Here is a 22,581-nt window from a genome sequence, read left to right as displayed (position 1 = left end):
TGGAGCATCTTTTCATGTGTCTGTTGGCCATCTGTATTTCTTTTTAGAGAACTGTCTGTTCAGTTCCTCTGACCATTTTTTAATTGGGTTATTTGTTTTTTTTTTGTTGAGGCATGTGAGCTCTTTATATATTCTGGACGTCAAGCCATTATTGGATCTGTCATTTTCAAATATATTCTCCCATACTGTAGGGTTCCTTTTGTTCTATTGATGGTGTCTTTCACTGTACAGTAGCTTTTCAGCTTAATATAGTCCCACTTGCTCATTTTTGCTGTTGTTTTCCTTGTCCAGGGAGATATGTTCAAGAAGAGGTCACTCATGTTTATGTCTAAGAGGTTTTTCCCTATGTTTTTTTCCAAGATTTTAATGGTTTCATGACTTACATTCAGGTATTTGATCCATTTTGAGTTTACCTTTGTATGTGGGGTTAGACAATGGTCCTGTTTCGTTCTCCTACATGTAGCTGTCCAGTTTTGCCAGCACCATCTGTTGAAGAAACTGTCGTTTTGCCATTGTATGTCCATGGCTCCTTTATCAAATATTAATTGACCATATATGTTTTGAGTTTATTTTTTGGAGTCTCTAATCTGTTCTACTGGTCTGTGGCTCTGTTCTTGTGCCAGTACCAAATTGTCTTGATTACTATGGCTTTGTAGTAGAGCTTGAAGTTGGGGAGTGAGATCCCCGCTACTTTATTCTTCTTTTTCAGGATTGCTTTGGCTATTTGGGGTCTTTGGTGTTTCCATATGAATTTTTGAATTATTTATTCCAGTTCATTGAAGAATGTTGCTGGTAATTTGATAGGGATTGCATCAAATCTGTATATTGCTTTAGGCAGGATGGCCATTTTGACGATATTAACTCTTCCTGGCCATGAGCACGGGATTAGTTTTCATTTATCAGTGTCCCCTTTACTTTCTCTTAAGAGTGACCTGTAGTTTTCAGAGTATAATTCTTTCACTTCTTTGGATAGGTTTATTCCTAGGTATTTTATTATTTTTGATGCAATGGTGAATGGAATTGTTTTCCTGATTTCTCTTTCTATTGGTTCATTGTTAGTGTATAGGAAAGCTACAGATTTCTGTGTGTTAATTTTGTATCCTGCAACTTTGCTGTATTCAGATGTCAGTTCTAGTAGTTTTGGAGTGGAGTCTTTAGGGTTTTTTATGTACAGTATCATATCATCTGCAAATAGTGACAGTTTAACTTCTTCTTTACCAGTATGGATTCCTTGTATTTCTTTGTTTTGTCTGATTGCTGTGGCTAGGACCTCCAGTACTATGTTAAATAACAGTGGGGAGAGTGAGCATCCCTGTCTGGTTACTGATCTCAGAGGAAATACTTTCAGCTTCTCACTGTTGAGTATAATGCTGGCTGTGGGTTTATCATATATGGCCTTTATTATGTTGAGGTACTTGCCCTCTATTCCCATTTTGCTGAGAGTTTTTATCATGAATGGATGTTGAATTTTGTCAAATGCTTTTTCAGCATCTATGGAGATGATCATGTGGTTTTTGTCTTTCTTTTTGTTGATGTGGTGGATGATGTTGATGGATTTTCGAATGTTGTACCATCCTTGCATCCCTGGCATGAATCCCACTTGGTCATGGTGTATGATCCTTTTGATATACTGTTGAATTCTGTTTGCTAATATTTTTATTGAGTATTTTTGCATCTACATTCATCAGGGACATTGGTCTGTAATTTTCTTTTCTGGTGGGGTCTTTGCCTGGTTTTGGTATTAGAGTGATGTTGGCTTCATAAGAATGAATTTGGGAGTATTCCCTCTTCTTCTATTTTTTGGAATACTTTAAGGAGAATGGGTATTATGTCTTCTCTGTGTGTCTGATAAAATTACAAGGTAAATCCATCCGGCACCGGAGTTTTGTTCTTGGGTAATTTTTTGATTACCATTTCGATTTCTTTGCTCGTAATTGGTTTGTTTAACTTTTGTGTTTCTTCCTTGATCAGTCTTGGGAGGTTGTATTTTTCTAGGAAGTTGTCCATTTCTTCTAGGTTTTCCAGCTTGTTGGCATATAGGTTTTCATAGTAGTCTTTAATAATTCTTTGTATTTCTGTGGAGTCTGTCGTGATTTTTCCATTTTCATTTCTGATTATGTTAATTTGTGTTGATTCTCTTTTTCTCTTAATAAGTTTGGCTAGAGGCTTATTTATTTTGTTTATTTTCTCAAAGAACCAGCTCTTGGTTTCGTTGATTTTTGCTATTGTTTTATTCTTCTCAATTTTGTTTATTTCTTCTCTGATCTTTATTATGTTCCTCCTTCTGGTGACTTTAGGCCTCATTTGTTCTTCTTTTTCCAGTTTCGATAATTGTGGTGTTAGCCTATTCACTTGGAATTGTTCTTCCTTCTTCAAGTGTGCCTGGATTGCTATATACTTTCCTCTTAATACTGCTTTTGCTGCGTCCCACAGAAGTTGGGGCTTTGTGTTGTTGTTGTCATTTGTTTCTATATATTCCTTGATCTCTATTTTGATTTGTTCATTGATCCATTGATTATTTAGAAGCATGTTGTTAAGCCTCCATTTGTTTGTGAGCCTTTTTGTTTTCTTTGTAGTATTTATTTCTAGTTTTATACCTTTGTTGTCTGAAAAATTGGTTGGTAGAATTTCAGTATTTTGGAATTTACTGAGGCTCCTTTTGTGAGCTCGTATGTTGTCTATATTCTGGAAAATTTTCCATGTGCACTGGAGAAGAATGTATATCCTGCTGCTTTTGGATGTGGAGTTCTATAGATGTCTGTTAGGTCCATCTGTTCTAGTGTGTTGTTCAATGCCTTTGTGTCGTTATGTGTTTTCTGCCTGGTGTATCTATCCTTTGGGCTGAGTGGTGTGTTGAAGTCTCCTACGATGAATGCATTGCAGTCTATTTCCCTCTTAAGTTCTGTTAGTATTTGTTTCACAAATGCTGGTGCTCCTGTGTTGGGTCCATATATATTTAGAATGGTTATATCCTCTTGTTGGACTGATCCCTTTATCATTTTGTAGTGTCCTTTTTTTCTCTTGTTACTTTCTTTGTTTTGAAGTCTATTTTGTCTGATATTAGTACTGTAACCCCTGCTTTCTTCTCACTGTTGTTTGCCTGAAATATGTTTTTCCATCCCTTGACTTTTAGTCTGTACTTGTCTTTGAGTTTAAGGTGAGTTTCTTGTAAGCAGCATATAGATGTGTCTTGCTTTTTTATCCATTCTATTACTCTGTGTCTTTTGATTGGTGCACTAAGTCCATTTACATTTAGGGTGACTATTGAGGGATATGTACTTATTGCCATTGCAGGCTTTAGATTCATGTTACCAAAGGTTCAAGGTTAGCTTCTTTAGTATCTTACTGCCTAACTTAGCTCACTTATTGAGCTGTTGCATACACTGTCTGGAGATTCTTTTCTTCTCTCCCTTCTTATTCCTCCTCTATTCTTCATATGTTGTGTGTTTTGTTCTGTGCTCTTTTTAGGAGTGCTCTCATCTAGAGCAGTCCCTGTAGAATGCCCTGTAGAGGTGGTTTGTGGGAAGCAAATTCCCTCAGCTTTTGCTTGTCTGGAAATTGTTCATTCCCGCCATCATATTTAAATGATACTTGTGCTGGATACAGTATCCTTGGTTCAAGGCCCTTCTGTTTCTTTGCATTATATATATCATGCCATTGTCTTCTGGCCTGTAGGGTTTCTGTTGAGAAGTCTGATGTTAGCCTGATGGGTTTTCCTTTATAGGTGACCTTTTTCTCTCTAGCTGCCTTTAAAACTCTTTCCTTGTCCTTGATGCTTGCCATTTTAATTACTATGTGTCTTAGTGTTGTCCTCCTTGGGTCCTTTCTGTTGGGGGTTCTGTGTAATTCCACGGTCTGTTCGATTATTTCCTCCCCCAGTTTGGGGAAGTTTTCAGCAATTATTTCTTCAAAGAGACTTTCTATCCCTTTTCCTCTTTCTTCTTGTGGTACCCCTATAATATGAATATTATTCCTTTTGGATTGGTCACATAGTTCTCTTAGTTTTGTTTCATTCCTGGAGATCCTTTTATCTCTCTCTATGTCAGCTGCTATACGTTCCTGTTCTCTGGCTTCTATTCCTTCAATGGCCTCTTACATCTTATCCATTCTGCTTATAAATCCTTCCAGGGATTGTTTCACTTCTGTGATCTCCTTCCTGACATCTGTGAACTCCCTGCGGATTTCATCCCATTGCTCTTGCATTTTTCTCTGCATCTCATCCCATTGCTCTTGCATTTTTCTCTGCATCTCTGTCAGCATGTTCATGATTTTCATTTTGAATTCTTTTTCAGGGGCACTGGTTAGGTCTGTCTCCTTCTCAGGTATTGTCTCTGTGATGTTTGTCTGCCTGTACTTTTGCCTTTTCATGGTGATAGAGATAGTTTTCAGAGCTGGTACAAGTGACCGCTGGAAGAGCTTCCCTTCTTGTTGGTTTTTGGCCTTCCTTTCCTGGGAGAAGAGCGACCTCTAGTGGCTTATGCTTTTCAGCTGTGTGCAGACAGGGCTTCTGCTACCTGCCCATTTGCTATGGAGTCTATCTCCGCTGTCGCTGTGGGCGTGGCCTGGCTGGGGCTGCTCGTCCAAAATGGTGGAGCCCCGTTGGAGGGGGAGTGGCCAGGAGGCTATTTATCTCCTTAAGGGGCCTCTGTACTCCCTGTTGCCCATGGGGTTAGAGTGCTCAGAGATCCCCAGATTCCCTGCCTCTGGTCTAAGTGTCCTGTCCTGCCCCTTTAAGATTTCCAAAAAGCACTCTCGAAACCAAAATGACAACAGCAACAATGAGAGAGGAAACAAAAAAAGAAAAAAAAAGGAAAAAACACGCAATTTTTTTTTTTGTCCTCAGGCGCTGGTCCCAGGCTCCTGCTCACTGGTCCTGCTGCCCTGCCTCTCTAGCACTGGGGTCCTTGTCCCTTCAAAAAAAAAAAAAAGGGAAAAACACACGATATTGTTTGTCCTCAGGCACTGGTCCCAGGCACCCACCCACCGGTCCTCCCGCCCTGCCTCCCTAGCACTGTGGTCCCCGTCCCTCCAAGGCCGCCAAAAAACACTTGCCAAAAAAAGGAGAAACGCGTGACCCTCTCCATCCCCAGGCACCGGTCTCAGGCACCTGCTCACCGGCCCTGCCGCCCTGCCTCCCTGGCACTGGGTCCCTGTCCCCCTAAGGCCTCCAAAAAGCAGTTGCCAAAAAGAAAAAAACAGGAGAAACGCGTGATTTTCTTTGTCCTCAGGCACGTGCCCCAGGCCCCCACCCACTGGTCCCACTGCCCTGCCTCCCTAGTATTGGGAAAAACGCGCGATTTTCTTTGTCCCCAGACGCCAGTCTCAGGCACCCGCTCACCAGTCTTGCTGCCCTGTTTTGCTGGTATTGGGGTCCCTGTCCCTTTAAGGCTTCCAAAAAGCACTCGCCAAAAAGAGAAAAAAAAAAGGGAAAAACGCGTGATTTCCTCCGTCCTCAGGCGCCGGTCTCAGGCACCCGCCCACCGGTCCCACAGGGAAAAACTTGCAATATTCTTTCTCCTCAGGCACCGGTCCCAGGCACCCGCTCACCGGTCCCACCGCCCTGCCTCCCTAGCACCGGGTCCCTGTCCCTTTAAGGCTTCCAAAAAGCACTCGCCAAAAAAAAAACCACTCTGGTTTCTTTTTACCCACCGGGAGCAGGGGGGAGGGGCGCTCGGGTCCCCCTGGGCTGGGGCTTGTATCTTACCCCCTTCACAAGGTGCTGGGTTCTTGCAGGTGTGTATGTGGTCTGGATCTTGTCCTGTGTCCTCTGGTCTGTATTTTAGGAAGAGTTTTCTTTGTTATATTTTCATAGATCTATGTGTTTTTGGGAGGAGATTTCTACTGCTCTACTCACACCGCCATCCTGGCTCCGCCCCCTCAAAAGTATTCTTTTGATTGATGTAGATACTACTTTGACTTTAATTCTAAGATATCGTATTCTATGAAATAAAGAAAAAAGAAGAAGAAAAAATAATGACTTAGTTAACATTTTCTAGATTTAGCTAACATATTCTGTCAGGTTAGCGATAAAGACAGGGTTAAAGGGGAGAAGGTATGTGCAAAAAGCCCAGGCATACCTTGAATGAGAATGTCTTCACATACCTATTAAAACATTAACTGCATTAAGAAATAGTCATAAAGGCAGCCTTACTACTTCAAGTAACCAAAAACTTGGAACTTTTCTCCTCTCTCCATTGTTTGGTAATGACTTTTCAATCTGTTTATGGAAAATTTAGAGTGATTTTATGAACAAATAACAAATGATTCAAGGTGAAAATTTTGGTGCAGTTTTTAATAATCAAGTCTTGACTTTTTATTTTTGCTCACAATATAATTTACCTTTAATATTGAAAATACTGGAAAGTTTAACTTCTGCTCATGGATCCTGACCAAAGTACAGCCCACACTAACAACTCCCTTGCCCCTCAGTGGTAATGAATTCCATTACTCTTCTGTGAAACACGTGCTAGGATTTGCCGGCAAAACACGATAATCAGCAGAATTTGTGTTACAATTGTATTTTATAGGCAGTGACATTAAATCACAAACACATTTTAGGGTAAAATATTCCACATGTTTTTAAGCAGCCTTCTGGGAAGGGCTTAGCAGTTTTTCAAATTTAATAATGGCCTTTTGAGAATCATAGAAAGAATTGATTGAGAGCAAACTCAGTGAATGCAACATTCTCAGAAGAATATACTCCTGGTCTGATTACACTTACTGTCACATGGAGAAAAAACACCAATGCATATATTGAAGTGTGCTTGGAAAATGGAAATGAATTCATACTTTCCACCACAATTTAATACTTACATAAATGTTCTCACTTCTTTTTTCATTCAAGTAAAACTTATTCTGAGTAGAGCAGATTTAGTACCTGTCATTTCAAAATTGCTGCCTTGGAAATTTAGAAGTTATGATTGAGATGGAAAATTTTCTGTGCTTAGAGTACCAAATCATAAATATATTCTTGTGTAACACAGAAGGTCAGTTACAAAATGAAAGTACCACAAATACAAATATATAAAAGCTAAACAGGAACCTTTGGAATGAAACCTGTTATGACTGTGAATATGATCTGCCATGAGTATCAGTGAATATTCATGACTTACTCAATAAAAACAAGTCAATTTTAGACATGGTGGCATTTGAGCAGCAACACCAATTCTGCATTATCCATGGCAATATTAAGAGGTAAAGTGAAGAAGTTATGTAAGAATAGAAATAGGTTAGCATAAGCATAGCCATCTTAAAGGCCTAGAAGCCATTTTCTGAGTATGTGACTTAGAAAGAAAAACTGGAACTGGGTAAGGCCTTGAAAAACAAGTTAATCATGAGCACCAGATGGTGGGCAGCTGTGGCCTTTAGTCAGCTAACCTTGGTCAGCTAATCCTACATACCAAGCTTATCGTGCAGAACCTCCCTGACAATTGAGGAGTGGTCTTATCTTGCTCCTGCCTAACCCCAGGATGTATGTCTTGCAAGAATAATGTGCAGCTGTGGAAAATTACTATGAGTTAAGTGTTTTGAAAATGCTATATAAACCCTTGGCTTTGAGTGCTCAGGGTCCTTGTTGAGACCTGCTGCATCGGGCTGACTTGGACCCCAACTAGTTGGCTAAATAAAGACTTTGCTTGAATTTACATCTCTATGCCTGTGTAGTTTGTTCTCTAGAGAAGCCTCGGAAGCCCGGACCCTAACATTTGGGGGCTCGTCCGGGATACGAGCAGCTTCCCTGAGAACAAAGGACAGCTGGAGGCAAGGTCTAATTGTCCAGATGGGGCAGTGTAATTCGAGGGTCGCCCCCTCGTGTCTGCATAAATCCATTATTAAGCGGGAGTCGCCATCCCGTGTATGGTCTCGGGTTAGTGGTCCCGAGTGAGGAAGTCCGGGCTGGTAGTCCCGGCCCCCAGGTTAGCGACCCTGGGTAAAAGCCCAGGTAACCAATCCTGGCCCTAGGGTCCGAGTGACTCGGCCTTAGGAAGGCAAATCCGATCGGCAGAAAACTAGCGCCCGAGGAAGAAAAGATCGAGCTCGTCACCCTACGGCAGTCCGAGTAGACGCCCTTCAGGAGAATTACGAGAGTTTTTGAAGACCCTGAAAGTGGTGAGTGTGGTGCGCACCAGAGTGAGAGAAGGACCAGTCCGAACGAGTGCTATCAGATGTGGTGTGTGTGTGCTCAGTGTTATCATTGACTGTTTTACTGTGTTTTAGTTTCGGTTTATATTTTTTTGCGCTTCTCATTTTAAGTTTCCTTGTTCTAAAGTTCTCCTGCTCTCTCCGTTCCTCCTTTCTGCCACTACATCATTCCCCGCGGGCACGGGTCGGGCAATTAAGAGCCATTAGGGCGCCCGCCGCTAGAAGACTCCCGTGACAGGATAAGGGGGTCACAGCTGCGAATCCCAGATAAATTCGCGTCCCCCGTGGAAGGAAAACTGTGCAACGACAGGCACTCGTTCACAAGCACATACAACAGTCATTTTGTTTGAAGTGGCATCTTCATCCTTCGCCTTTGTCTCCCTCATATTCTTTTTCCTTCTTTCTCACCATGAGACAGACTCAGACGACCCCCTAAGTGTGTAAATGAATATATCTTTCTACCTCCGGATGGTATTAATAAAATTGATTTAAAGACAAGCGCTTGTGAAAATTGGGTATTCTAAAACTTCCAGAAAACCTGATAAAAAGTGTTAAGCATTAATGCTAATTTGAGTTTGCCTGAAGCGGGCATGTCCTTGTAGTTATCAGCTGCCTAAATTTACCTGAGGTCATTTAAGTCATGTTATCTGCTAAATCTTTTAAAAATAAAATGCTTAAAGGCTTGGCTTTGTCTAATATTCAGTAAAAGTCTTGTAAGTAATCTAGAATAGTTGTTATGAATGAGTGAACTAAATGACTGAAGCAAGTGAACCTCTTTTTAATTGTGTTACAGTGTGTATACCTACCTACTGCCTGAGAATCTTTGTAGAAACCTAAAACCTTAAAGTTTTGCTAAGTTAAGAAGATATACTCTATGAGAGATTGTGCTGTAAAGCTCATAGTTACAGAAATTATAAAATGTGTTCATAAATTTGTCAATCTAAAGAATGTTAGTTTAACAGTTTACAATGGCCTGCTTCTCGGTGTTCACTGGAAATTAAAGTTTTTAATGGTTTTAAGTTTTAATTAAAACTACTTAAAGTAATAAAACATTTCTCTATGCTAAAAAAATGTATGTTTTAATAAGAAAAAGTATAAAGAATGAAAAGTCTGCATGCTAAAGAATGTGTTTTGTGATAAAGAAAGTAACTTTGTTCTAAAGTACAGCTATTTATTTAAAGAGAGAAAACAGCGTGGTGCCTTTTGTTGTGGAAGACCCGCTCAGCCTGTTGCTTTGGGGGGGAGGGTCAGGATGTTTAGAGATTAAGTGAGATAAACCCAGTCAAGCCACAGGCAAGCCCAGGCTAATTCTCACCGGCTTATGTGCTTGGGACCATGGGGCAAATGAAGAATAAATTACTATATTCTTACAGATATAGTCGTGCCTAGTGAAATTAAAGCAAGTGAGTCTTGATATCAAGTGCACAGCAAAATTAGAATCTCGTTTCTAGTTAAACAATTTTCTTTAACTGTTAGTCTGTGAAGGGTCCCCACCAGTAAGATGGCGAACTTCCGGCTTCTTTTCGGGGTCCTCGGTTCCCGCCGGCGCCACCTGAAGCCCAATCACCTCTCGCCCCCCTCCCAATCCCAGCACCTAGCCAACAGCCACCAGCCCCGTAGAAGTAACACCACAATCACCCTATGCCCCATCCTATATATCCCAGCACCTTTCCCTAATAAAGCGGAACTCTCCGGTAAATTGCTGTTGTGTGTCGCTCCTTTCCTTTCATTGGTGCCGAAACCCGGGAGACGGGACACCCCAACTGGGCCCCGTCTTCCCCCAACACCAGCAGCAGCTTGCCCTCGTCCTCTTTTTCCGGCGCTGGCTCATCACACTCACCACTCCTCTCTGGCCTTTAGGTAAGTCCCCCCCCCCCCCCCGGGGTGGGCCACTCTTCCCTGAGCTATCGCAGTGCCATTGACCGTGATCGTCCGGCAAGGCCCTGACGCTCGGGGACGAGGAGGGAACGCTCCCCGCCTCAGGCCTTCACGGCTGCGGCGGACCCTCAGGCCCCTCCTCCAAAAGCCATAAACCCCCACCTCAGCTGAGACTTTTTAAGCAAAACTTCCCCGGGGTGGGCCACTCTTCCCTGAGCTATCGCAGTGCCATTGACCGTGATCGTCCGGCAAGGCCCTGACGCTCGGGGACGAGGAGGGAACGCTCCCCGCCTCAGGCCTTCACGGCTGCGGCGGACCCTCAGGCCCCTCCTCCAAAAGCCATAAACCCCCACCTCAGCTGAGACTTTTTAAGCAAAACTTCCCCGGGGTGGGCCACTCTTCCCTGAGCTATCGCAGTGCCATTGACCGTGATCGTCCGGCAAGGCCCTGACGCTCGGGGACGAGGAGGGAACGCTCCCCGCCTCAGGCCTTCACGGCTGCGGCGGACCCTCAGGCCCCTCCTCCAAAAGCCATAAACCCCCACCTCAGCTGAGACTTTTTAAGCAAAACTTCCCCGGGGTGGGCCACTCTTCCCTGAGCTATCGCAGTGCCATTGACCGTGATCGTCCGGCAAGGCCCTGACGCTCGGGGACGAGGAGGGAACGCTCCCCGCCTCAGGCCTTCACGGCTGCGGCGGACCCTCAGGCCCCTCCTCCAAAAGCCATAAACCCCCACCTCAGCTGAGACTTTTTAAGCAAAACTTCCCCGGGGTGGGCCACTCTTCCCTGAGCTATCGCAGTGCCATTGACCGTGATCGTCCGGCAAGGCCCTGACGCTCGGGGACGAGGAGGGAACGCTCCCCGCCTCAGGCCTTCACGGCTGCGGCGGACCCTCAGGCCCCTCCTCCAAAAGCCATAAACCCCCACCTCAGGCCTTCACAGCTGCAGCAGACTCTCAGCCCCCCCCCCCAACAGCCATAAATGAGGTGACTCCTTTGCGGATGAGAACGCTCCTTTTCCCGCTCCCTCCTCCTTCTGTTCCGTCCGCCGAAACCTGTTCGGCCCGCCGAAAACGCCTAGCGCTAGGTACCTCGTGACTCCGGCACTCTGCCTTCTTAGGGAAGTTTGGGTGACGACCCACACTTCCCAAGAAATTCCGACTCGTATACGAGTTTCCGCAGACCACCAAGGATCATCGGGGACGCCCTTTGTCTCCTTGTGGTCTGCCTCCAGTCCGAGGATCCCCGTTCGTCTTCCCCTGTTTGTCTCCTTCTCTGTCCTTTAGCCATTTTGTCTCCTTGTGGTCTGCCTCCAGTCTGAGGATCTCCGTTCGTCTTCCCCTGTTTGTCTCCTTCTCTGTCCTTTAGCCATGGGAGCCTCCTCATCCCTCCCTGAAAGTTCACCTCTTGAATGCCTGCTTAAGCATCTGGCTACCCTCTCCCTGACGCCTGATATAAAACCAAAACTTCTCCGTAAATATTGCTCCCAAGATTGGCCGACATACCCCCTAGACAATAACAACCAATGGCCTGCAGGGGGAACTCTTGATCCTAACATCACTCGCAATCTCTTTAACTACTGCCAGCGCCTGAAAAAATGGAAGGAGATTCCCTATATCGAAGCTTTTCGCCTCCTAGCTCAAAATCCCAGCCTCTGCACCACCTGCTCCCCGCCCCAAGTTCTCCTAGCCTGCAAGCCGTCTCCCTCCCCTCCACACACTCCCAGTCCCTCTTCAATTACCTTTGACCCGGCCGACGAGCCTCCGCCATACAGACTTCCCCCTTCAGCCCCTCCCCCTCCTACAACCCCTCCACCCTCCGCCGCCACTGCCGCCTCTTTCCCCATGGCAGAAGCCTCCCGTCCTCTCCCTTCCCCTTCTTCTCCTACAACAGCACCCCCCCCTTCCTCTACCGCCGCCACCGCTGCCGCTTCCCCCGCAGCAGAAGCTTCCCATCCTCTCCCTTCCCCTTCTCCTTCTACAACAGCCTCTCCCCCTTCCTCTACCGCCGCCACCGCTGCCGCTTTCCCCGCGGCAGAAGCTTCCCATCCTCTCCCTTCCCCTTCTCCTACAACAGCCTCTCCCCCTTCCTCTACCGCCGCCACCGCTGCCGCTTTCCCCCCGGCAGAAGCTTCCCATCCTCTCCCTTCCCCTTCTTCTCCTACAACAGCCCCTCCCCCTTCCTCTATCGCCGCCGCCGCCTCCACCCCCGCAGAAGCCTCCCATCCTCTCCCTTCCCCCTCCTCCACCATCTCCTCCTGCACCTCACCACCTCCTCCTCTGTCCCCCTCACCTTCCCCCCTCCCGCAAATCAAGCCTGAGCCTTTCAGCCCCCCTCTAACTAAGTTCCAAGAGCCTCGTCCATTTTTGCCCCCTCAGATTCGGTCCCGAGAGCCTCCCAAAATTATCGCGGCTTTGCCCCCATTACCTGTTTCCCCTGCACAGACTGAGCCAGAACCCTTCAGTCCCCCTCAGACTCGGTCCCGAGGGCCTCCCAAAATTATCGCCCCGCTCCGGGAAGTAGCAGGATCCGAAGGCATCTTGCGTGTTCACGTCCCCTTCTCCTTAGGAGATTTAGCCCAACTAGAGAAACGCCTAGGTTCCTTTTCCACTGATCCCACGACCTACATCAGGGAGTTTCAATGGACCCTCCAGTCTTACAGCCTCACGCATCATGACATCTTCATGCTCCTGGCCAATACTCTCCTCCCTGAAGAGCGTAGACGAGCTTGGGACTTCGCCCAAATGCATGCTACCGAAACCCACAGGACTGACCCCACCTGTCCCCCTGGTCCCACTGCTGTCCCCGAACAAGACCCACACTGGGATTATAACACCGCTGTGGGTCTCCACTCTCGAGATATTTTTGCCTCCTGCTTAATAGCAGGTCTAAAAAAGGCAGCTCGTAAAGTAGTCAATTTTCAAAAGCTCCAAGACATAATTCAAAAGAGAGATGAAACCCCCTCCGAGTTCTTAGATAGACTCACTCAAGCCCTATTACAGTATACCAGCCTGGACCCAGAAACACCTGAAGGAAGACAGGTCCTTATGACATACTTCCTAGCTCAAAGCTACCCCGACATTAAAGCTAAACTCAAAAAGTTAGAACAGGGCCCCGCTACCCCACAGACTGAGATCCTAACAGTGGCCTTTAAAGTCTTCCATAACCGGGAGGAGGAGAAAGAACGCCGTAAACAAAAAGCTGATCAGGCCAATTTCCAGATGTTGGCCCAGCTGATAAAACCACAACCTGGGCGCCCCTCTACAGACAAGCCCCCCCAAGGAGCTTGTTTCAAGTGCGGAAAAGAGGGACATTGGTCAAGGGCGTGCCCCTCCCCCAGATCTCCTACCACCCCATGCCCCAGATGCCACAAAAAGGGCCACTGGGGGTCTGATTGCCCAACCACCCGAAGGGGAGGCTGGACGAACAACCCCCATCCTAAGCCCACCGTAGTGGGGCTGGCAGAAGAAGATTGACGGGGCCCGGGGGCTTCTCGCCCGACCATTTCCATCACCAAACAGGAGCCCAGGGTTACTTTAACAGTAGACGGTCGCCCCATCTCCTTCCTCCTAGATACAGGAGCCACCTTCTCAGTCTTGCGAGAATACCGGGGCCCTACCACGCCAGCCATTACTCCTATAGTCGGGGTAGGAGGTAAACAGATTTTCCCATTAAAACCCCCCCCCCTTTTATGCACAATCCTAGACAGTCCCATACCTTTCTCCCACTCCTTCCTAGTTATGCCCCAGTGTCCCATCCCCTTACTAGGACGGGACATCCTTTCCCTCCTCCACGTTTCCATAACTATATCCACTCCCACAGCCCCCAGTACTCCCTTTCTGATGGCCCTCATAGCCGACAGCCCCCCTCTACCCAATGAAAGCTCCAGTTCTGCCTTTATACACCCTGTAAATCCCAAAGTTTGGGACATTACAAGCCCCTCCATGGCCCTATGTCCCCCTGCCTCTATCAAATTACGTGACCCCTCTCAGTATATCTGTCAGGCCCAATACCCCCTAACCACTTCAGCCCTCATAGGCCTCCAACCCATCATTCAAGATCTCTTAAACAAAAACTACCTCAGACCCACTCACTCCCCATTTAATACCCCCATATTAGCTGTTAAAAAAAACAACGGATCTTTCCGCCTTGTCCAAGACCTTCGCCTCATCAACATAGCCGTTGTCCCTATCCATCCCTTAGTTCCAAATCCATACACCCTTTTATCGCAGATCCCTGCTTCTGCATCCCACTTCTCAGTCCTAGATCTCAAGGACGCATTTTTTTCTATTCCCCTAGACCCCTCCTCCCAAGATTTTTTTGCCTTCACCTGGACGGACCCATACACCAGACATTCTGTTCAGCTTACTTGGACAGTTTTACCACAAGGCTTCCGAGATAGTCCCCATATTTTTGGACAAGTCCTAGCTCAAGACCTCAAACAGTTTCACCATGATCACCCCGAGTCCACTTTATTACAATATGTAGATGATCTTCTGCTCTGCAGTCCCTCGTGGGAACAGTCTCAACTTGACACTGCGTCTCTACTTAACCTTCTAGCTTCCAGAGGTTACCGAGTATCCCCTGCCAAAGCTCAAATCTCTTCCCCTTCTGTCACTTACCTTGGATTCCTTCTGTCTCAGCAAAGAAAGTCCATTACCTTAGACAGAAAACGACTCCTCTCTGACCTGCCCGTTCCCAAAACCAAGACAGAAATCCTTTCCTTTCTAGGCTTGGCTGGGTATTTTAGAGCGTGGATCCCTAACTTCTCCCTGTTGGCAAGACCCCTATACGACCTCAGCAAGGGCCCCCCTGAAGAACCATTATCATCCTCACCCCGACACTCCTTCATTAAGCTCCGTCAAGCCCTTGTAAAAGCTCCAGCTCTCCATCTCCCTGATTTGTCAAAACCCTTCTCATTATACATTCATGAGAGGTCCAGTCAAGCTCTAGGAGTCCTAGGCCAATATTATGGCCCATCCTTTGCCCCAGTAGCTTATCTCTCCAAGCAATTAGACCCCACAGTTCGGGGATGGGCCCCCTGCCTACGGGCATTAGCCGCTGGACAGCTCTTGCAGAAAGAAGCTCATAAACTAACATTCGGAGCGCCACTTACCATTCTGTCCCCACATCACCTAAAAGATCTCTTAACCTACAAAAGTTTACAGACTCTCCCCCCCTCCAGACTCCTCACCTTACTGTCCTCTTTCCTCCAAAATCCAAACATTTCTTTCCTCCCCTGCCCGCCCCTAAATCCGGCCACTCTTCTTCCTCTACCCTGCTCTCCTCATACTCCCTCGCATGATTGCCTAGAAGCCCTTCACAACTTCCTTCCATGCCACTCCACGATCTCCGAAGGAGCCCTCTCACACTCCGACCTCATCTGGTTTACTGATGGGTCCTCCTTTAAACATGAGGGCATCCACTACTCAGGATATGCAGTAGTCTCCCTCGAAGATGTCATTGAAGCACGAGCCCTACCCCCTGGTACAACCAATCAGCAGGCTGAACTCATTGCAGCCACCAGAGCTTGCACTCTGGCCCGGGACACGTCTCTCACATTGTACACTGACTCCAAGTACGTATTCCACATTCTCTTGTCCCACGCGGCAGTATGGAAAGAACGAGGCCTCCTCACCACAAAAGGGAATTCCATAACTAATTCAGCCTTAATTACTAAACTTTTAGAGGCTTCACAACTCCCACACCGACTAGGCATAGTCCACTGCAAATCACATCAAAAAGATGACTCCCCCATTGCAAGAGGTAACAACAAGGCCGACAGAGTAGCCCGGTCAGTTGCCCTATCAGAAAACGCACCAGGCAACAATCCGTCTGCCCTTGCAGTTTTAGCCTTATCACAAGATGCCCTCTGCTCTCAGGACAAAGAGTCTCTCTTCCGCCTCTTACATGACCTCTTCCACCCCAGCCCCCAATCCTTAATCCATTTTTTACAATCTTTTTTTCCTCTCTCTCCTGAAGACAAAACCCTACTTAACCAAATAACCTGCAAGTGCACCATCTGCCAACGCACTAACCCTAATACCCCCCTCAAAGCCCGACCCTTCCCGGCTCATCAAGCAAGGGGTAATGTCCCCGCTGCAGATTGGCAAATAGACTTCACTAACATGCCCCCTGTACGACGTACCAGATACCTACTCGTGCTAGTAGATACATTTTCAGGATGGGTTGAAGCTTTCCCCACCACTAACAAACGAGCATCCGTAGTTGCCTCTATCCTCCTCACCCAGATCTTTCCTAGGTTCGGGATGCCCACTTCCCTCCAATCAGATAACGGCCCTGAATTTACTGCCCAAATTATCCAGAACCTCTCCAAGTCGCTCTCGCTCCCCTGGCATTTACATTGTCCTTATCGACCACAAGCTTCAGGAAAAGTAGAAAGAGCCAATAGGACTCTAAAAGACATCCTGACCAAACTATCTCTAGAACTACACCTTGACTGGGTTCGCTTACTTCCCTTAGCTCTACTCCGCATTCGAGCCCTCCCAAAAAAACCTTCCTTCTTGTCACCCTTTGAGATCATGTACGGCCGCCCGATTCTACCCCCGGGGCTCCCTTCCCACAAAGGACCAATTCCTCCCAATATAGCCCTTCCACTACTCTCCCTCCTCCGCACTGAATTGTGGAAATATCAAGATTGGCTCCTTCCTGATCCATCCGCCTCCCAAAATCCTCCTGTCTTACAGCCCGGCCAACTAGTGTTTTATAAGCCACCAGAGGATCAGCCCTCTCTCACCCCGAAATGGGAAGGTCCACACCCAGTTATTCTCTGCACCCCCTCGGCTGCCAAGCTCTCACTGCCTGATAACTCTGTCACCCCTTGGATTCATATCTCCAGGTTGAAACCAAATACCCAAGACTCACCTTCTCTGGACACCCAAGACCCATCAGTCACAATCCAGAGTCCTTCGGACACAGCCCAAGACGCTGTCTACTCTACCACGCCTCATCCCTCTGATCCCTTGAAGCTCCGCATCTCCCGTGCACCCTCTTTGCCATCCATACCTGAATCATGACTTTTTCCTCCTTTACTGCTCTCTCGCTTTTTTCCCTCATTCCTATTGTCTTCCCTGCCGCCCCATCCTCCTTTGTATGGCGATTCAAAGTCAAGCAGACTTACACACAGCATCAAACAAAAGTTACTGCCCTCATTGCCACATCAGACTGCCCTCTGAAAGGCTGCTCTGAGCCTTTGTACCTCCACTTTCCTCCCTCCACTGAAGTATTCATTTACAGCTACCTTTATTCTCCCTACCTCTGCTTCCTCTATGACCAAAGACAAGCCTATTGCAGGCGATGGCCAGACACCTACGGGGGATGCCCCTACTGGTCTTGCACCATTCACTACATGGGTGACTTCCAGTACCCACAGTATTACTCCTCCAACCGTTTCATGAAATATCCCAACGGCTCATTCTCCTTATCAATCCCAGATCCCTGGGACTCTCGATGGGCTGCTGGAGTAACAGCCTCAGTTTACTACAAGGGGTCCTCGACCCCCCACGGTACCCTTCATATCTCTCGAGAGTATGTTCCCTCTCGCTCCCAGATCTCTCAAGTTGCATCAGATATCAGACATTCCGAAAAGGTCATTATCCAAACTCTTGACGGCGCCTCTTCATCTTATTCCTCCTACTCTTGGTTACAGCTCATTCAAGACACCACCATCTTTCTCAACCACACCCTCAACACCGCCAATTGTTTCTTGTGCGCATCACTACAGCGCCCACTGCTGGCCGCCGTGCCCCTTAATATTTCCAACTACTCCTTCCATGCAGAAGGACAACCCCTCCGTCCCCTGGCAGACATACCCCTATGGGAGCCAGAATACCCAGATAATCTCACCATCCACCACTGTGTAGGCCCAACTCCACCCCCCTCCAGTGCACTTCACTGCCTCTCTATCTACACCCCTACCTCCGGCTCCAAGACTTTTACACAACCGGGACACTTCTTTTGGTGTAATGGCAGCCTTTTCAACTCACTGCCTCTCAATTCCGATACACCCTGCATTCTCGTCACCCTAATCCCACAGCTTACACTTTACAGCATGGCAGAATTCCTTGAGCTCCAACCTCCCTTGCACTCGCGCACAAAAAGGGCTGCTTTCCTTCCCATCATGGTCGGTATCTCTTTAATCACCTCAGCCATTGGGGTGGGGTTTTCAGGAGGAGCCTTGGGTCACTCTCTATGGGCAGTTAGAGATCTCGACGCCAAACTTGAGGGAGCCCTGGCATCCACTGCCGATTCCCTAGCCTCTCTCCAAAGACAAGTCACTTCGCTAGCTAAAGTCACCCTTCAAAACCGGCGGGCCCTAGATCTGCTTACAGCCGAGAAGGGTGGCACCTGCGTCTTCCTCCAGGAAGAGTGCTGCTATTACATCAACGAATCCGGCATTGTAGAAACTGACATCACCAAACTCACTGACCTTGCCTCCAGCCTCCACTCTGCTTCCAATTCCAACCCATTCTCGTCAATACTAACAAACCCCCTCCTCACCTGGCTCTGGCCCATTGCAGGCCCCATAATAGTCATTCTTCTTGTCTGTCTCTTCTTACCCTGTATAATAAAGTTCATCAAATCCCAAGTCGGGAAAATCTCTAATCAAGCTTTCAACCAGCTTTTACTCAGGAACTACCAGCTTCTGGCCACGGAAGACCCCTCACCCTCACGTGACCTCCTCACCACATGCTGAGATGGACCCCTCTCTCCGCTGGAAACTGTTCCTGGAAACAATGGCCGCAGACGCCTGGCTCCTGACACCCATATCCTCTTGGCACCATTGGAATCAACAGGTCCTCAACCTATGGTTACAGGGAACCTTCATTGATTTCCAACCTGAAGAAGTCCACATCTACTCATCCTTACTGTGGGGAGTCCTGTCAACCCTTTCCTCCCAATCCTCAAACCCTCACTCCCTTCTCCGCCCCTGTTCAGCAGGAAGCAGTCAGAAAGAAAGCAACGCCCACAAACCCATAGAGGAGAAAGGGGGGAATGAAGGGTCCCCACCAGTAAGATGGCGAACTTCCGGCTTCTTTTCGGGGTCCTCGGTTCCCGCCGGCGCCACCTGAAGCCCAATCACCTCTCGCCCCCCTCCCAATCCCAGCACCTAGCCAACAGCCACCAGCCCCGTAGAAGTAACACCACAATCACCCTATGCCCCATCCTATATATCCCAGCACCTTTCCCTAATAAAGCGGAACTCTCCGGTAAATTGCTGTTGTGTGTCGCTCCTTTCCTTTCAGTCTGCTCTTAATGTTGAAAGATCAAAGCAGTTTCTCATGCTTAAAGTCTCAGTGAGTTGCCAGAATATTTTTTAAAAAATGAAATCGTAATATTAAAAAGACTAAAAGCTAAAGTTTGTTAACAACTGTATAAGCTTTATTTGCCTTTAAAATATTTTGTTATTGAAAACGATTGCGTAGCCTGAGAAATTAAATTATTTATTCCATATATTTTTATAAGTGGAAAAATCTCTAACCAACAAATGATTAAAGTTGTTACTGATTATTTGTTTTCTTAATTTATCCTCCTAAGCAGAATAGTAACAAAGCTTTTTTCAGCTGATTAAATGCACTTAGTTAACAAACCAAAATTTATTCTTAAAAATTAAACTAGAATCTAGATAAGATTATGTTTCTCCCAGAAAAACAAGTTTCACTGTAAAAGTTTAAATAGAAAAACGTGTGACCACTTTTGAGAAAGGTTGTAATAGATTTTTTTGACAACCACCAGGTCTTCTTGTTTAATTTATATGCTGTATGTTTTAAAAAAAAACATGGGGGATGAAAGGAAAGGAGCGACACATAGCAGCAATTAACCGGAGAGTTCCGCTTTATTAGGGAAAGGTGCTAGGTTATATAAAAAGGGGCATGAATTGATTGAGGTGTCACTTCTACGGAGCTGGTGGCTGTTAGCTAGGTGCTAGGATTGGGAGGAGAGCGAGAGGTGATTGGGCTTCAGGTGGCGCCAGCGGAAACCAAGGACCCCGAAGAGAAGCCGGAAGTTTGCCATCTTACTAGTAGTAGTCCTTCAGAGGACTCTTCATATTTTTTAATGCAAATGATCTTAGAGCTTTTAATAGAATTTGCATAGCAGCTTATATCTACTATTAAAAAGTAAAACATTCTTGAAGCTTTCAGAGAAGACCTGTAGACTTAAGCACTTTCTCTGTTTTTTTTGTATCTGGTCTTGGACACTTATGCTAAGTTCAAAAAAAAAAGTGCTTTTACCTCTAGTTAACTCTGATATTTTCCAGAGGGCCCCTGGAACATGTCAGAAGAATTTTTTCTCATTAGAGAAAGTATTTGACTAATTTGGCTTATTTATCTGATATATATATATATTTATTTACCAGGAAAGCACTGTCAAAGAGAATGATGCTAAACTTTGTTACTAAATGTTTTGTATTACAGAAATATCAGAATTTCCTTATGTCAACTGTCTTACAGTAAGCTCTCATCAGATCTTTAACCATTGTCATTTGTAAGTCTTTTGTCATTTATAGTATTATCCCTAAACTGGTACAGAACTAGATTTCAGCAGAACAAGTATTAGTTACATAATATTACATAAACTAAAGAAAATGATTTTGTGTCTTTTTGTTTCAAATGTTGCTGATAAAGTGTTTTAACCTTGTTCTCTTAAACTGACAACAGTTTAGTAAATGACTATCTTTATGAGCAGAATTGAAACTTCCTTCTCTCTACCTGATCCCTCCAGAGTTTAAAAACTTTCAGTGACTGTTTTTGTATTCCATGGCAGTATGTTTATTTGCATGAGTTCAATAAGAATCTGCTTTCCTTGTGAGAAGACTACTTAAGAACACTAGTTATACTGCCAGGGCTTTGACTGGAATGTCATACCTGAGAGACATGTGCATAGACTCAGATGTGAACAACTTTAAGGAACTAAGATTGACTTTATAAAGCCAACAAAGCCCCTTGGAAAAACTGGCCTGGTACCTTGCTTACAGAGTTCCCAGCAGCCTTACCAGGTGAGTAAAGAAGGTCACTTCCTGGCAGGTTCAGAGACCTCGAGAAGAGAAGAATTCATCCAAATCTACAGGTACTGCAGGCAAAGCCTGATGGCAAGTCTAGCTTGGCTGTCTGGCCTCAAGAGGCCTTTAAAAGTTCAATCTGAAATTCCTTACAAAAAGTTCCAGCAAAGCATATTTAAAAGAGCCTGTGTAATCAATTGCTCTTCTTGCTGCACTTGTGCAAATGATCAAGCCAGCTGTTAATTATTTTCTTAACCTGGTTACTTCTAATAAAAATGAGGGTGATTTTAGAGAAAAGTATTGTTTCAATAACTGCAGCCTCCAGAATAGAAAATCCAACTCCAGATGTTGCTACATAACCTAATAACACAATTTGTTTTATCTTGCCTAGAAGCCACAAAACTGCAAATAGTAATAGAAGCGCCAGCCTTCTGAAGCCCTCTCAACTGACCAGTAATAGAGACCTAGCTGCACCCTTTACTGCACCCCCTTCTCAGCACGAAGCAGCCAGAGCGGTCATCGCCCCTTTTCCCTAGCAGCAGCTAGAGTCCCTATCTGTAGAAAACAAAGACCGAGACTCACTTTATCCTCTGCAAGTAGGCAAAGAACCTGCATTGAGAGAGTTCCTAAAACTTACACCTCCCTCTACAACAAGACAGAAGTAATCAGCACCACCCCAGCTTATTCTAACAAGTAGTAGGCCCGCCAAACCAGTCACTCCATGTGTTACCTTTATCAAAGAACGCATTAGCACCGTGCAAATCATAGTGTTGAGACAGAACTATCAGAGTGTTAACCAAACAGATGACCCCTAATTTCATGATTGAAATAGATACAAGAAGAAGAGGGGAATGTAAGAATAGAAATAGGTTAGCATAAGCATAGCCATCTTAAAGGCCTAGAAGCCATTTTCTGAGTATGTGACTTAGAAAGAAAAACTGGAACTGGGTAAGGCCTTGAAAAACAAGTTAATCATGAGCACCAGATGGTGGGCAGCTGTGGCCTTTAGTCAGCTAACCTTGGTCAGCTAATCCTACATACCAAGCTTATCGTGCAGAACCTCCCTGACAATTGAGGAGTGGTCTTATCTTGCTCCTGCCTAACCCCAGGATGTATGTCTTGCAAGAATAATGTGCAGCTGTGGAAAATTACTATGAGTTAAGTGTTTTGAAAATGCTATATAAACCCTTGGCTTTGAGTGCTCGGGGTCCTTGTTGAGACCTGCTTCATCGGGCTGACTTGGTCCCCAACTAGTTGGCTAAATAAAGACTTTGCTTGAATTTACATCTCTATGCCTGTGTAGTTTGTTCTCTAGAGAAGCCTCGGAAGCCCGGACCCTAACAGTTATTGAGGCTGACAACCCACAGATCTAATTTTCACTGATTTTTCCATCAGACCTTCCCTGGGGCAAATGCCAATCAGGCCAAATGACTAATTTGATATTCACCTTATTTAGTTCCCTTGTCTACCCATAGCTGGAAATGTGCCCAAGGAGTGAAATTGACAAAAGGCATCCAGCCAGAAAAGAAGGTGAACTCAAGCCAAG

General features: G+C 45.9%; 1 long non-coding RNA gene across 1 annotated transcript; it reads left to right on the top strand.

Moving 5' to 3' along the window:
• Window positions 1-7,640: 7,640 nt before the first annotated feature.
• On the top strand, window positions 7,641-22,319 carry LOC140846160 (uncharacterized). Its single transcript, XR_012125074.1, has 2 exons — window positions 7,641-8,106; window positions 20,801-22,319. It is a non-coding gene; the product is annotated as an uncharacterized lncRNA (long non-coding RNA).
• Window positions 22,320-22,581: the final 262 nt, after the last annotated feature.

The sequence above is a fragment of the Manis javanica genome, chromosome 14 (genome assembly GCF_040802235.1).
Source record: "Manis javanica isolate MJ-LG chromosome 14, MJ_LKY, whole genome shotgun sequence".
Classification (NCBI taxonomy): Eukaryota; Metazoa; Chordata; class Mammalia; order Pholidota; family Manidae; genus Manis; species Manis javanica.
The sequence above is the reverse complement of the archived record's forward strand: the minus strand, read 5'-3'. Positions and strand labels throughout refer to the sequence as shown.